The sequence below is a fragment of the Saccopteryx bilineata genome, chromosome 4 (genome assembly GCF_036850765.1).
Source record: "Saccopteryx bilineata isolate mSacBil1 chromosome 4, mSacBil1_pri_phased_curated, whole genome shotgun sequence".
Lineage (NCBI taxonomy): Eukaryota > Metazoa > Chordata > Mammalia > Chiroptera > Emballonuridae > Saccopteryx > Saccopteryx bilineata.
In genome coordinates, this window is record NC_089493.1 from 92952307 (window position 1) to 92968706 (window position 16400).

The window sequence follows — 16400 nt, forward strand, 5'->3', positions numbered from 1 at the left end:
CTACGCCCAGACTGTCCCGGCACAGCGTGGCTGCTCTCTGGTCTCCCTGGCCAACCCTGAGGGCTCATTTATTCAGAACCCAACTGCCACCAGACAGCCCTGGCATCTGACCTTTCACCACAAATCTCAAATAGGAAGGGGAGCTTTGGACATTTAAGGAGCAAGCCATGCTTGCTTTTCTGGCAGCACTGAAGACAGATAGTGGAATGAAAATGCATTCAAATATACAGAGATAGGGGAGCACTTTCTCCACGCTGCCTCAGACGAGGGTAGGGGGTCCAGTCCTGCTGACTGCAGGAAATATTTTCACTTAGAGGGCAGTTTCTTCTGACAGTTACCAGGGCTGAGAACAAGCAGTGTTGGCATATTTTATTATATTCCACCCCTTCTCCCACTCTCCACACTTTCCCCTACCCCCAGCCACTCAGTCTGACCACTCCTTCATATTCTCTCACCTACCCAAGCCCAAAGGCGTCTTCAGGCCTCAGTGATGACTGAGGAATTGAGAACAGATTAGTCAACCCAAACAAGTCCCCCCTTCCCAGGGTCCAGTAAGTGATCCTCCACCCAAGGCCCAAAGCTCCCAGGACTTCTCAAAGTCACTCACAAAGCCCCTCAGCAATTCGGAAATGAAGGTAAATAATGCAGCCATTTTTCACACAGAAAAACTGAGGTACAAAACTGAGATACAGCTTCAGGCCTTCTGGCCCATCCTTTTCCTAGAGCTTCGACTTTCTGAAGCAGCCTCCAGGCCAAATAATAACAAGATTCCCCTGCCATTATTTTCCTGCCTCTCTTAGAAAGTGACTCTGAGCTGGAGATCCTTCTTGTCTGTACGATCTTAGACATGTCCTTAACCTCTTTGTGCCTCATTTTCTCATCTGTAATTTGAGGTATTAGAATTGAATGATGACTAAGACCCCTTCAAGCTCCATGATCTTGTGGCTTTGATTTCACAAGCTCCTGCCAGCCCTCAGAAAGTGTCACACATGGTGATTTTCCAACAATAGCCAAACTCAACAGGAGTGAGCAGTATTTCCTCCTCCAGTTGTGATAAAATGTGGTCGTGGTTGGAGTCTTGTTGACGTCCTTTGTCCTCAGAACCAGGGAAACAGGGAGCTTTCAGATATTATTGACATTAACAGCAGGGCCTGGAGGTGGCCACACTCTTACAGAAGGACCACACAGAGCTGTCCCTGAGGGCAGTGGAGAGGCATAGCCATGACCAGAGGATGTTTTAATTACTATTTCTCAATAAAAAACATACGTTTTGTTCTGCACAAGGGTCTGGGGGCAAATCCAGGTCTCCCAGGAGGCATCTGCTCTGGCCCATAATAGAGGATTGGTTCAGCTCAGCTGCTCTTGCGAAAAGGGCTGAATGCAACACGCGGTGGTTCAGGCAGCTCCCCGCAGCTCCATGTGAAAATGACTCACGGCAGTCATGAATATCAAACCTCCTTTGATGTGTTCTCAGACATGAGGAGCAGCCACCAGGGAGGAGGGGACTCTGGATGCTGGCTCTGTGGGGTGGTGCACAGAGGGCCTGGACACATCTGGCACCTTTGCAAAGCTCCAAGAGAAATTCAGGCTGGGTAATTACCCTAGGACTTTGTAGGATAACAGAGCTCCCTTTCATCTCTCTCTCTCTCTCTCTCTCTCTCTCTCTCTCCCCACCCCCCCTCCTCTCTCTCTCTCTCTCTCTCTCTCTCTCTCTCTCTCTCTTTGTCTCTCTCTCTCCAGCTACGGAGCAATTAGATTCTCCAAGAATTACAACCCGGTTTTTATATCTTCACCCTTCCCCAAGGGGATAACAATTGAATTTCCTGACTAAAACTGGTTTTGTTAAACAAATAATGAATGCACCCTCTCACTCCGCATCTGTGCCAATCACTTTAAAGCCATAGAACTGGCCCCAGTCAGCCAAGCAGAAGGATTTTCCTCTGTAATGACTATTTCTAGACTCTCCACTTTTTGGGTGGCTTCATGGTACCTTGTTCTCCTAATAGGCTCTCAATGATGATTGAATACACAGCCTCCAAGTCTCTCTTGTGTTGGTAGCTCCCAAGACTCGGTCAATCACGTTGTCCAGAGCAGGAGACGAACCATACCGACTGTCGTGTGCGCCCAGGGCCCCAGCTGGAAGGGAGAGTCAGCCACCGCTGTCTCACATCAGTTTCAGCTGAAAACTTATTTAAATGCAGAGGTTCTCCCATTCTAGGCAGAGTGCAAGAGCATGTTGGTCCCTAGAAATTTGAGCAAAGCCTTTAGATCTATGGAAGGAAGTGGCAAAGGGTATATTGGGAGAGGATCTGTTCAACTCCATGCCTGCACATTTTCATTTTCTGAAATAAGACTGACTTTATTTTTATAGTTAAGCTGGGCTTTGACTGAAAGACCCTCATGCAACCACACAGATCTGCACACGTGCACAAGGAAACAACAAGACTACTCTTTTGGGAACCTTGCCCGTGTGCCAGGCACATTGCCCAGGGCTTCACAGCACCAGCCCCTCTAATCCTCACAGATGCTCTTCCTGTGGGAGAGTAGGGGCTGGTATTATTAGCTCTGCTTTACTGGTGAGAAGCCTCAGGCTCAGACAAGCCAAGCAACTTTCTTAAAATTGAACAACTAAGATAAAAGAGCTTGGATTCTGAATTGTTGGATTCCAAATCATCGCCCTTCGACCACTGTACTATTTAGCAGTATGCCTATTATCAGGTGCTTACTCTCTTCAAGGGCCTGTTGCTATGAGGGAGAGTAGGAAAGGGACAGTCTTGACTTCAGAAAGCTTCAGTTTAACCACACACATACCCAGAGTTACTCTTATTTATGGCGTCTTCCAAGATTCCTACACCCGAGGTCCCTATGTTCCATCCTTCTCTGTTATTTTACTCTTGGGCCTGCTGCCCTTGAATACTGTTTCTATCATAAAGATGAGGCTTTTCTATTTTCTACAGTAAGGCCTGGAATGCTTGAATTCCACAGGCAACAATGTGAGCAATTCGACCATTGATGCATTAGACTACAATTACCCAGTTTCTGAACTGGCCACTGTTTTGTCTTATTTTTTTAACTTGATGAGGAAGTCCTCTAACCCATTTCTCTGTATTTTCAGGGGAGCAGAGTAGGGACAGAGAAGATTTCAAACTTGTTGAAGGTTTATGAAGCCAAGTCATAGGACTACTAGAACAAATAAAGCAGAGGAAGATTCAGGGTGTGAAAATCCATTGCTTCCATGACCTCACAAGGGAAGTGATAATATCTCTAAAGGACACTCTGTGCTAAGATGAAACAAAGAAGGAAGCAAACATTGTAGATTTTGCCAAGGCTACTTCAGCCTTGACTCATAGATCCACTATATGGGAGAAAAGTGTCCTGTGGTGCTAGACATCTTCCAGTGGTATTGACCCATTGAAAGGTTGGGGAAAACTTCTTGATGCTAAGAAAGAAAAGTTTCCCTCTAAAACCAAGTTACTTAACCACCTACATGTAAGGCATGGGGAGACTGAGACCACTTGGGCACCAAGAGGAATGCTGTGAACAAATTTCCATTCTAATGTACTAGACCTCTTCATAAATCTAATTTTAAAAGTTTATTATAGGCCCTGGCTGCTTGGCTCAGTGGTAGAGCATCAGCCCGACGTGTGGATGTCCCAGGTTTGATTCCCAGTCAGGGCATAAAGGAGAAGTGACCACCTGCTTCTCTACCTTTCCTCCTCTTCCTTTCTCTCAATCTCTCTCTTCCCCTCCTGCAGCCAAGGCTCCACTGGGGTAAGTTGGCCCAAGTGTTGAGGATGGCACCATGGCTTTGCCTCAGGTGCTAAAATGGCCCAGGTTGCAATGGAGCAATGGCCCCAGATGGGCAGAGCATCACCCCCTAGTGGGTTTGCTGGGTAGATCCTGGTTGGGTGCATGCGGGAGTCTGTCTCTCTGCCTCCCTGCTTCTTACTTAAGAAAAATACAAAAAAAAAAAAAAGCTCATTATGCACAATTTTGCATCTGATTTCATTTCAGATTTGTGCCCATTCTTAGACTGCCCATCAATCTGAAGATAATGGTTCTAGATCAAAGTCTTCCTAGAACCTTGACGAAGGTAGAATGAGAGGACTAGGGGTACAACTCAAGGTCACCACCCCTCACCACCACCACATGTTCTAGTTCTCTAGGCAGCCCGGTCAGCTTATCAACCAGTTATTACTCCTCCTGACAAAATCCAAATTGGGGAACAGATATGGTTTTTGTTTTTTGTTCTCTCTACACATACCACTCCAGGTGCCCAGTCATTAATGAATCTTAATCCTCACTTTAATTTCTCACCTATGGTATCCAATTCTCCTCTAGCGGTGCCATTCCTGAGCCCCCTTGTTAGTCGACAGACAGCCACCTCAGAACCTCACTCCAGGAATTCTTCAGTCCCCACATGCCTGCATTTGACCACTGGAGGGCAATGCTGGACCAGCCAAATCTCTTTTAGTGCTCTACTCCGTCTTTGTCTCCACCATGCCCTGTCATTCCAGGATGCAGCCTCTGGTTGAAGTGAAAACCAAGGACCATTGGCACACCCCAAGAGCAGTAACACAGCCAGGCCAATTACATTGGTTCCCCCACGCACCTGGGATCATAGGAATAAAAGGAAGTTCACTGAAAGCAGGTTTCACTCCACGAGTGACACAATCCCTTGGGAAAGAAACTGAGAGGAGAACTTGCCTCCTTGTGTCATTAACAAGGAACAGTCTGTCTCTCAGACTAAGATACAGAGCCCTACCTGTCTCTACCTACTCAGATGTAAGCTCCTTAGGGTACTGTCTCAGTAAGTTCTGTATTCCTGGCAGTAAACACAGTGCTTGGCAATAAATGTTTATTGAATGAATGGATGCATGCATGCATATATATGCATAAATTGGAATTGGCTATTTTCAAATTTGTTGCTGTTTTCCAGCTCTTTTAACACCTAAAGTTTAAACTATCAATTAACTGCTGAGCATTCTTAGTTTTGAAGACAGCTAAGGATGCTCAGGTCATTAATTAAAGTAGTCGTTGTCATTGTACAAATGTTATTTCAAACACCACTTTTAGAGTTTCAGATCTCTTACTCTTAAGTCTTTCATCATATCACCCAAATGTCTTCAGACTTTATCAGCCTGTATTTTAAAAATACAGACATTACTTGATTAATACTTAATTCACAATAATTTTTAGCTTCTATCATGAGAATATGGAGCACCCATCCTGTCTCCACTAGGGATTTGTGGTCACTTCTTCTCCAGTGAGTGTCCGTGGGATTTGACAACACTGAACCAGAGCTCCTCTTCAGGCTACTTGTGTCATATCAAAGACTCTGCAGACTGATTCCCCCCATTCACTCCTAATGGATTCCATGTCAATGTGGACACAATCTTCTCTTTTAATCATTCAGAGTGCAACTCAGTGTTTGAAGGGAGAAAGAAGTACACGTGTTGAAACCTCACAACCCAACATGAGACTCTCTCTGTCTCCCCAAGGCTGCTACATAGCAGGAACCATTCAGTGCCCCCAGTAAAAACCAGCAGGGACCCCCCTTGGCAAGTGCAGAGTTTCTTTCTCATGCTGGGATGACTGACAGTGGGAAAAGTCATTTCTTCCCAGGAAGCTCTCCATCCACCCTCCACCTCAGGAGGAGTCTGGCCTCGTGGCCCAACGAGGCAAACACGATATGTTAGATCTTAGAATACCATATATGGGAGACCAGTAGCCCTGATTAAATTCATAATGGGGAGAGAAATATACCCCTAATTTTAACTAGAAAGACACAAATTAACTTTTTGTAACAGAGCATTTACCATCTTAGTCTACAACATCTGCATTTAGTTTTACACTAACCTCATAATCTCCACAAGGAGTGGGTATTTGTTTTAGATGTGAATAAACTCATTCTCAACAGTATTATAGTTTTGTCAACAAAAGAAGAGTGCTCCAAGACTCTAGTGCTTCATCTAGAGTCTCTACTGACGAACTCCGACACTCTCAGCAGTCTTCAAGTAACAGTTCTCCTGATAAAGAAAAATAAATAAATAAAAGGAAAATCTTTCTTTCATATGGTATCTTTATTTTATACAAATTTCTAACTTAAAATTTCTCTCTAAAGTTCAAATCTAGGTCCTCAGAGTAAATGGTCCTCATCCTTCTCATAAAAAATGTTATAAATCAAAAGATATCTTTCCTATGAGCAAACAGAGATTGAAAAATGTTCATTCTAAGATAGCATTTTTCTCTCCCTGCCCATGGGAGTTGAGTTGATTGTGTGTTAAGTGTGTCTTAAACTATATGTTTTTCCTCAACAAGCCTTCAGTGTGATTAAGAGATAGCCCTCTAGGGTAGTATCTTTGTTCTACACCTGGAAAAAATAATGTACAGAAATTTCCATTAGAGAGGAGATCCACTGTCAATATATAAGGCTTGAGAGGTTAGGAAAAGTCCCCAGGGTTAGCTCAATGCATTTAAATAGACCTGCATCAGGCACTCTGATTTCCAGGTTTAGATTCTCTGTGGATGGTAATGCCTGAAGCCTTGACACTAGATCTGACATTCAGGTTTGACATTGATAGCAGGCCAAAGACCCTCTTGCCTTGTGATTTTGAAAAACTCAGATTTTTCCTGGTTTTCCAAACTACTGACACTCACTTTTTCTCAGGTGAGAAGCATCTGAGATTGTTTGCCTCGAAGCCATAATCCTTTCTAACAATTCCAATGCCACATAGCCCTGGTCATTAGATGATAGAGTGGATTTTTCAGGCAGCTGTGGCAGTGTAGGAATCTTGGTCAGTCCCTTCAAACCACACACATTGGGTTACTCCCTGGGGAAATGGTGACACTATGCTGCCTTGTTGAACTCCAAGAACCCCAATAAGGACTGTGGGCCCCAAGTATTGCCAACATATGGGCCAAGTCTTTTAATACATTCACCAGAAATGATCCAACCAGAAAAGTTTTCTTTCAAATTCTGTTCAGAGTTTCTGGGAGACTTTGGACAGGGCACATGGGCAGCCCCTTGAACACCAGCTCCCTAGAAAATCTTTTTCCTCAGGCACATCGACTTTCCTGAAAGTAATGAGAGAATGAGAGGAGTGTATATTATTCGAAGGGATACATATTCAGACCCTCATATCACCAATTTCTAAAGTCACACCATGGTAAGTGTTGGTGAAAGTATACAATGAACAGTTACCCAAAGGAGAAAAAGATTTGGTTCAAATGACTGGCAAAGGCTACTGATAGAGTTATAGTTGGACTGACTTAAAGGATGAAAATTTTTGACCAGTGGAGGGACTGGAGCAGGATGTGGCAAGAAGAAGACGCTTGCTTGAGCAAGTCAGGAAGGTGGATAGAACCATGTTTGCAGATCAGTGTCCACTCTGTGGAAACGAACCTGCATTGGCTGGGGCAGAAGACTGGCTTTTAACTGTTTGGAGTTAAAAGGGAGTGTGTGGCCTGACTGAGAAAGGCCTTATGAACCAGGCTAAGAGATTTGGATCTTTACCATTGAGAAGTGGGTAAAAATCAGAGGCATATAAGACTTCTTGGAAATATACTTGGAAAGTGTTTTAGAAAGATCACTACCAATGGAAGATTGGTTCTGAGACTAAAAGTAATGAGATTAGGTATAAAGTTAATGAAAAAACTGAGGTGACCAATGAGCAGTATCAGAAATAAGGGTCTGAAAAAGGAAACAAATTCAAGAGCTGCTTCAAAAGTAGATGAATATCATATGTGAGGGTGAAGGAGAAGAGAGAAATGGCCTCTTCCTGGCACCCTGGTTGAGTGCAGGAAGATTCACTAGCTCCCATGCTCCAAGGCCTTGTCATCAGAAATTAATCTTTACTCATTTTTTACTACATTAAGGCCTAAGATGTCTAGCTTCTTAGAAATATTACTGTTTCAATGGTACAAATGATTGAACTCCAAGGAAATTTAGGGGCAGGGATTTTCTTGGGCCTCTTGAAACTCGCTGTATAATTGACTGCAGAGTCCTCTTATTTATAAATAAATAAAGTGAATGAGCACCCTATCACTGTGCCTGAAACCATTTGATTATTGTTTGAATATGAAATCTAAGCTGAAGATCTATACTTTTACTTCTCTAAATTATCTTTCCTCTTCTCTCTTCAGGTTGATGTAAGGAGACCCAGATCCAGAGAAAGGCTATCACAAGTTCTTAACCTCCTCATCTAGTTCAAGTACCTTTCTAGTAAAATGGCTTTGGGTATGACATTCCCCCATCACCAGGGACAGCCTTCCCAAAGAGACTTTTTGGTGAGCCTGTGTAGGGCCAAACATACATCTTCCCAACCAGTTTTACTGTCCCAAGGATCATCTGCCATGCTGTGGCCAAGCCTCTGGTGGACTCCTGGACAATCCTGTCACACCACCTGCTCTGGTGCAGAGATACTCACAGTCTTACCACCAGCCCGCCCCCTCCAAATGTCGCCTGTGCATCTATGTAGTCATAGCCATCCCCAGCTCTGTTCTGTGTCACTCCAAGTCCAGGCATTCTAGCATGAGTCTCTCCTTATTTCTTTGTCGATTGTTCTGTTAATCTTTAAAGTTGGTCATGAGTCTGACCTGTTGTGGTACAGTGGAGAAATTGTTGACCTGGAACGTTGATGTCGCTGGTCCAAATCGCTGGGCTTCCCGGTCAAGGCACATACAGGAAGCAATTACTACAAGTAGATGTTTTCCACTTCTCCCCATACACACATTCTTTCTCCCTCTCCCTCTTTTTCTCTCTCTTTCTCTCTCTCTCTCCCCTCTCTCTAAAAATCAATAAATAAAATCTAAAAAAATAAATAAATAAAGTTAGCCAGAGAGAATCTTGCAGGAAGATGAATAGTCTTAGAAAATAGATGAGGTAAAATAGAAGCAGAGGTGGGAGTAAAAGCTTTGAGAAAAGTGATGAAAGAAGAAGCATCCCCGACCTCCATCAGCCCTGATTCTCAAAACTCTCAAAATAAGATTGGCCCTAACGATAGCTTATTATTTATCCCAAATTAAAATTCCCTGGCTCTGCAGTCATTGTGTACACAATGAAAAGGAAACCGTCACACAAAAGATGTAGTTATCCTCACAGCAGGCGCAATCACAGCCAAACAGATTCTGCTCCAAGAATAGAATGATTGCAGTGCTAAGTCAGGGGCTCCAAAACTTCAAATTGTCAACAAATAGAATGATTTCTTGATGGGAGAATAGTTACAAAGGAAGGAGAGTCAAAAAAGGAACCCTCTCTGACTCCTGCATGGGACATGGGTTACAGGAAAAAAGCTAGCCTGTACTCCTCCTTGGGGAGCTCACAACTAGCTGTGTTAACTGAGAGAAAGCCCTGCATGCATATGTGCAGATCCAAAAGCCCGTTCACCTCACCCCTGCCCAGCTTCAAATTTATTTTTATTGAATTTATTGGGGTGAAACTGGTTAACAAAATTATGTGGTTTTCAGGTATACAATTCTACAACATATCATCTGTACACTGTATTGTGTGTTTACCACCCCAAGTCAAGTCTCTGTCCATCACCACTCTGCTACCTTCCTCCACCCCTCCTCCACCCAGCAATCACTACACTGTTGTCCACATCCATGAGTTTTTTCTCTTTTTTTCTTTTTGTCTCAATCCCTCCACCTACCCCCACTTAACCCCCAGCCACCAACAGCTGTCAGCCTGCTCCCCATCTATGAGTCTGTTTCTCTTTTGTTTGTTAGCTCATGTTGTTCATTATATTCCACATACGAGCGAAATCATACAGTACTTGTCTTTCTCTGGCTTCTAATTTCATTTAGCATAATGCTCTCCAGGTCCTGCACCTCCTTCTCTTGCTTGAAGGTAAATATCATCACTAGACTTTAAACTCAATGTTGAAAGAAATTTTGGCTTGTTTTTGCTTCCTTGTATCCATAACACTCAGCAGAAAACCCGTATATAGTTGGCACTCAATAAATCTTTGGTGAATGGGTGGTTGATTGATTAACCAATTAATTAAAAATTAACAAATCAATTCCTTACTATCTGGTTTCTGAAGAGTGCATCCCAGAACCAGAAACTGTCAGATGGGCAGAGGAAGCCATAATACAGTCTTACCTTTCCTCATTGTTCTGTGGACCTTAGATTCCTGAAACTTAGGAACAGGGACCCAAAAGATCATGCCCCTCCAAATGTCTTTCAGCAAAAAACTATCTCCCTGGTTGTTTCTTTTCAGAGAATATGCCTCTTGGGGCTTATAAGGGAATGGGACCACATGCTGAAAACACAGGCCCCAAGTGACAGAGGGGCACCAGAACCCCCTCTAACGGGGCCTGTTGGATTGCTGCCTTTGAACAAATCTGAGTGTGTCTTTCGATAGCACAAGCACCAACCACCCCTAAGGACTTCTTTCCTTTATTGCTGCAGCAATGGAGCAGCCACATGGCTGTTGAAGATAAGGTGGCTTGAGTGCACTGTGCATGCAAAGTAGGCTGTGAGAGGCGCAGCACTGAAGAACTACAGATGTACCCTGTACCGGCTTCTCTGCATTGTGCTGTGCTTCCTCTGTAAGTGGCTCCCAGGTAAACGGGTGCAGTTTCCCACCACTTCTCATTTTCTATCCTTTTTTCTTAGGCAGGCGACTCCTGCAGGACTAAAATTATACAATTTCTCAACATGGTCAGCACAATTGCGACAGATGTGAGATTCTAATGCCAATATAACATTCCTAATAGGAATTATGACTCTGTATACTGCTATCTTCAGAGAGCTAACCAAAGACTCACCTCTACCTGCCATGCTTTTCAAGGCACTATAGAGCACTATCAGTTGTCTGTGCACAGAGTTGTCCTCCAATACCTTAACCGTTATGTACGTGCGACCAAGAGGCGAAGCCCTTTACTAACTGTGCACTACGGGTACCACGATGCATGCTGAAATCACACTGAACAAAAACTGTAAGCCTCAACACAGAAAACACAGAGGGTTATCAAACAAGACAGAGGCTGTCCAATGTCATCTTGCCTTTCCTCGTTTCATTCATCAAATCATTCATTCAAAACTGAGTGCTATGGGGACATAAAGATATCCAACAAGCACTTCTCAAATAATAAAATGTATTTAGCAAGTAACACCTCACTTTTATCTTGCTAAATAATTAGTAGTGAAAATTAAATCCTATTGAATTGCTCAAATTTTTGACCTGACAGGGGAGTAGGATTTTCACTGATGAGTAAATGCAGGATCTGAAGCAGCAGTCCTTGATACCCAGAGTGACAAATAAATTGCCACACACACAAAATTAAAGCCAACAATCAACATCTTAATCACAGACTTTGAAAGCCTACCAACATTTCTAAAGTTTGAAAGGGTATTAAATACATATATATACTTATATAAAAAAGCCTAATAAATTACAGAGATGATACATGATAGATGATAGATAAATAGATAGATGATAGATAGATAGATAGATAGATAGATAGATAGATAGATAGATATAGAATAGGTGGGATGGTACCAATGATTGAGCTCAAGTTCAGACTCTGAAGCTAAACTTTTTGAATTTTGAATCCCAGATCTTCCACTTACAAACTCACGACCAGCATGATCTTGCACAAGTTACATTATGCTTTGCTTTCTTTATCCATTAACCAATGATAAGAATAATACCTACCTTAGAGGATTTTTGCAAGAATTAATAGACTATTACATGTAATGCACTTAAAGCAATGATTGGAACCTAAGAAGCACTCAGTAAGTGTTAGCTACTCTTCTTACATTTGGTGATATCATAATGATGATTACTACTACATATCCACATCCCCACTGTTGATCTGCGTTAGGTCTTTAGAAACATGTTGGTAACAAATAATCTCTTGGACAGTTAAACATTCTTTTATACATTAGTATCCCATCTTAGTAAGAGTTAAATGTCTATGGAAATTTAGAGAAATACAATTCAAAAGACCTTCAGAATTTTATGCATTGGATGCTGATAAATTTTTTAGGGCTTCCTAGATAGAAAAAAAATAAATTCAGAAGAAAAGTTAATTTCTGCTTGACCTTCATTAAAATGACAAATATAGACTTTATGAGGTATTAAAATATAACAGTAGTGTTACCTATTAAGGAAATAGTGGAATAATTTATATGTAGACCCAGACATAAACTTGAAATTGGTTACAAACATCATTATAACTAAAAAACTAGTTCTATCAACATAACAGGGATGCTACATGACCTGAAAATGCTTCTATCTCCAAGAGGACTACAAATTAAGTCATGAATGATTAAATGATTCAAATTAATTTGAATGAATGATTTGATGAATGAAACGAGGAAAGGCAAGATGACATTGGACAGCCTCTGTCTTGTTTGATAACCCTCTGTGTTTTCTGTGTTGAGGCTTACAGTTTTTGTTCAGTGTGATTTCAGCATGCATTACTCCTGACCTTAAGACATCCTAAAAAAACTGTCAAAGGAAGATTACTCCAGATTCCAGAAGTACATAGGCTTTACACAGACATATCCACACTGACCTCTGATTATTCAAGAAACCACTCATGGAAACTCCTTGGTGTAAACTGGTGAGCTGAGACTAGGCAGTAAGTAGGACTTTCTTCTGTTTCCTTTTGGAAGATACATGGTTTTCTGCTGCTTCGGATCCTGCATTTACTCATCAGTGAAAATCCTACTCCCCTGCTGTCTTGCTGCCTTTCTCATTTGCAACCAACATATGGGCTCATCAGCACTGATGCTCTTTTAAGGGCACAAAACAAGAGGCTTTTCTTGGGATAAAGAATTGGAGAAGAACCCTTTTAGAAATTTGACTTTGGGTATCAGATTTCAAAGTCTTAACTCTCCTGGGACAGGCACAGACCCAGAGAGTGTTTGGTGAATGAGTGAGTCACTTTCCTCCTGGGCATCTTGGGGTTATTGGTGATAATAGATACAGCCCCAGAATTGCTGAATGGTAAAGTGGAGGAATCAGGCTCCCTAAAGGACACTTACAACTCATGAAACCTTGCTATAGTCTCTGTGAGTAAGAAGCTATTCAGTAATTCCTACCCATAGAACCTAGGTTGAAAGACTAATGCTATAAAGTCACATGCAATAGGGAAATAGGAGATACTGTGTGACTCTATCTGTCACCCAGTTCTCTGATTTCACCATGCTAAGTGTCTTGGTGAAAGAAATAATCTTTCTTCCTCTTCAAAACCTATGAATATCAAATGTAAAGGAAAGTTTGGAAGAAGAACAAAGTCACCAGAGAACTATGCATTGACTAAACAGACCTGAGCTGTGGTGGAGTTGACGGTATACTTGAAGGTACTGTCTCAACCTCCTCATCATCTAACTGGAAACCTTCCAATCTCCCCATGTTATCCTTGAAAGACAGTTATAAGAGAATAACTGAGCAAGAAAGTTAAACTATTTAACAAGTGTTTATCAAGTATCCCTAAGTCTCAGAGTAGAGAATTGGCATGGGGTTTTTTATTTTATTTATTGATTTTTAGAGAAAGAATGGTGGGGCAGGAGTGGGAAATACCAGCTTGTAGTAGTTACTTCTCATATGTGCCTTAACATGATAAGCCAAGGGTTTCGAACTGGCAACCTCAGAATTCCAGGTCAACACTTTATCCACTGTGCCACCACAGCTCAGGTGGCATGGTTTATTTTTAACCCAACAATGTATAGTAAGTGTCTAGTAAATACCAGGCACTATGCCAAGAGCCAAGGACACCAAAGCAACTAATGCAAGCTTTCTGCCATTCTAGACTTCACACTGTAGTGGGGCTTATCACCTAATAGAGAAACCAAATCAGACATACGTGGGAGCAAGAGAAGTACTTGACTGTAGTAATTATGGGAGTGTTCCAGGAGGAAAGTACAGATTGGAATTAGGACCTTTAGATTGTAGGATGAGTTGGATGATAGGAGCCAGAAAAACATCTTAAAGGAATTGTGCTGATCCTAAAAATGGAAAAGTTTATTTATGTGCATCCAAAGGTCCCAAATCAGTAACAGAAGCAGAATTACAACTCATAAAGCCCCGGCTTGCCTCTACACTGTTTTGCTTGGCAGCTGCCTCATTCAGTGCCACACAGCTGGGAAAGTGAGTTGCAGATGGAATATTGGCAACCAAAAAATTTTTTAAAGACACATGACATCGCAAATTTTTTTAACATTCATTAAAATTCCTCACTAATTTCTAAAAATACCTTAAGTTCGCCTTAAAACAACTAGTGGGGGGCCCAACATTTTAGTAAAAACAAATCAGAGAAACTAAGTAATCCCAGGCATTTGAGCATTTTGAGCCCAAGTCAATCTGACTGAGAAGCACCACTTATTGACGGAGGACTGTCCTGGGACACCAGGGTGCAGCAATCCTGACCAAGGGAAATAGAAACACAGCTTTTTCTCTTTTCACCCACTTTCATTCCCATTGCTTGTCCAACCAGCTGGCGCCAGAGCAGAGAAACAAGAGAACAAAGACAGCAACTGGAAAGAGGGCAAGTATCTGAAAACTGCGAGGTCTACACAGAGATAAATCCTGGGCACACATCAGTCTGACTGCACTGCTGCTTAAGCTTTGTGTGTGAAGTTTGAGCACAATAAGCAGGAGATAAATCAAAGAAAGGACTTGCACTAAATTTATTTTTTTTTTTTACCCAAAGAACTCAAAGGGGGTGGAGACAGAGTGGATGTGTTCTCAAATCAAAGGCAAAGCAGGTTTTGAAAGTTCCAAGTAGAGAGAAAAATCAGAAGTCCTGGCATTCTCTAACAATGATACTTGAGTGATCTTGTGGATACATGTTTAATACCAAAGACCCAGAGTGGCAGAGACCTTCAGAGAGAATGGCAATGGGCTTGGGCTAGTAGCAGCCATTATGGGTTGGTTTAATATGACCCTGGGGTCTTTTTGCTTCTTCAAGTCTTTCTTCATCCCAGATGGACGAAGAAAACTAGTGCTGTAGCTCCTATGTGGCCTCTATCTTTAACCGACAGAGGCAGTCCTTTGCCAAGAGCATAGAAGTTATGAATGCTGTCCATTCATCTCTAACACAACTCCATTTGGCTCATCCATTTACTTACCCAAAGCCCTACTGACAGCCTAACATGGCTCAGCTAACACCTCCTTTCCACAGAGGAATGGTTCTGTACCCAGCTTGAAATTATAAGCTGTTCCTCCCCTGGTGACTATGGCTCAGGTAAGGAGTTTTGAACCTCCCTACAAGCTAACTACAATTACTCTATTTGTGGATGAAGAAGTCAAGACTCAGAGATGTAACTTGCTCAGTTATTGGTAAATTGCAAAACAAGATTCAAAACCCAAGGCAAAAAAAAAACAAAAAAACCCAAGGCAAAGCCAGTGCTCCTCTTGCATAGAAATAATGTGGGTAATGAAAACACCTTGGCACCAGTGGGTGACATCACAGTATTAGCCACAAGCATTTGCAGGCAGATTCTAGCTAAGTGGGAACTAGCCTGGTGCTACAGTGCCCTTTCTTTCACTATACCTATAACAATGGACAGAAGACCTGGCTTCCCCAGAGTTGGGCCTAGGTTGCTGGAAAATATGTCTCTAATCTCATCTTTAATTAGATGAACAAGTCACAAGACTCCTTGAGTCTAGAGACTACAGAAAGATATCCTGCTTGCACTAGCAAATATCTACACACTTCCTAATATAGACAAGCTCTGGGCTGGGCACTGAGAACACAAATATAAATTAGATAAAGTCACTATTTTATGAATCTTACAGTCCAATGCAGAAAACAAATAAATTATAATATAAGTTAAATAGAGGTGATAGTGCCATGACCCAACAAGTTCAGGAAGCCCACAGGACACCTCACTCAAGTAGAGGGGGGGAAGGAAGGAGAAGGAAGGTACAGTGTTTCCAGGAAGAAGGAGCAGCCAGTACAAAAACTAGGACTATGAGGACTATAATAAATCTTTGAAACTGCAAGTATGTTTTGTAGCTGACATACTCAGTGCAAGTGAGGAAGTGGGCAAAAGTGAAACTGGAAATGAAGCAGATCAGGAGATCATATGGCCATGACATAGTATCTTCACATTCCCCTAGAGGCCAAGGGGAACTGCAAAAGGAGTATCAGCAGAAGTGTGAGCTGACTCCCTTCACTCTGAAGAAAAATCAGTATGATGACTTCCTGGAGAATGGGTGAACAGGAGGAGAGTCCAAAAGCAGGAAGACTTCTTAGAATAAAGTAGCAATGGCTGGCAACAGGTAAAGAATGCTCAGATTGAGATAGGGGTGGCAGAGGCCAGAGGGGAAGGGACAGGGGTGGCAGAGGCCAGAGGGGAATGACCATGGCTTGCAGGCTGGTTTGCTCCTGACGCCCTTGAGCCTTTATTTATGCCAGTCTGTCTACTGGAAATGCCCTTC

General features: G+C 42.3%; 1 long non-coding RNA gene and 1 gene segment (V, D, J or C); one reads left to right on the forward strand and one right to left on the reverse strand.

Annotated features, from left to right (window-relative positions):
* The window catches only part of LOC136336053 (uncharacterized), a 153990-nt gene extending 141315 nt beyond the window's left edge, over positions 1-12675 (reverse strand). For both annotated transcript variants that reach the window (XR_010731367.1, XR_010731368.1), the window contains exon 1: positions 12529-12675. This is a non-coding gene — a long non-coding RNA (uncharacterized lncRNA). The remainder of the gene's footprint in view (positions 1-12528) is intronic.
* Positions 1-16400, forward strand: part of LOC136336050 (T-cell receptor alpha chain constant-like) — a 503949-nt gene that overhangs the window by 327386 nt on the left and 160163 nt on the right.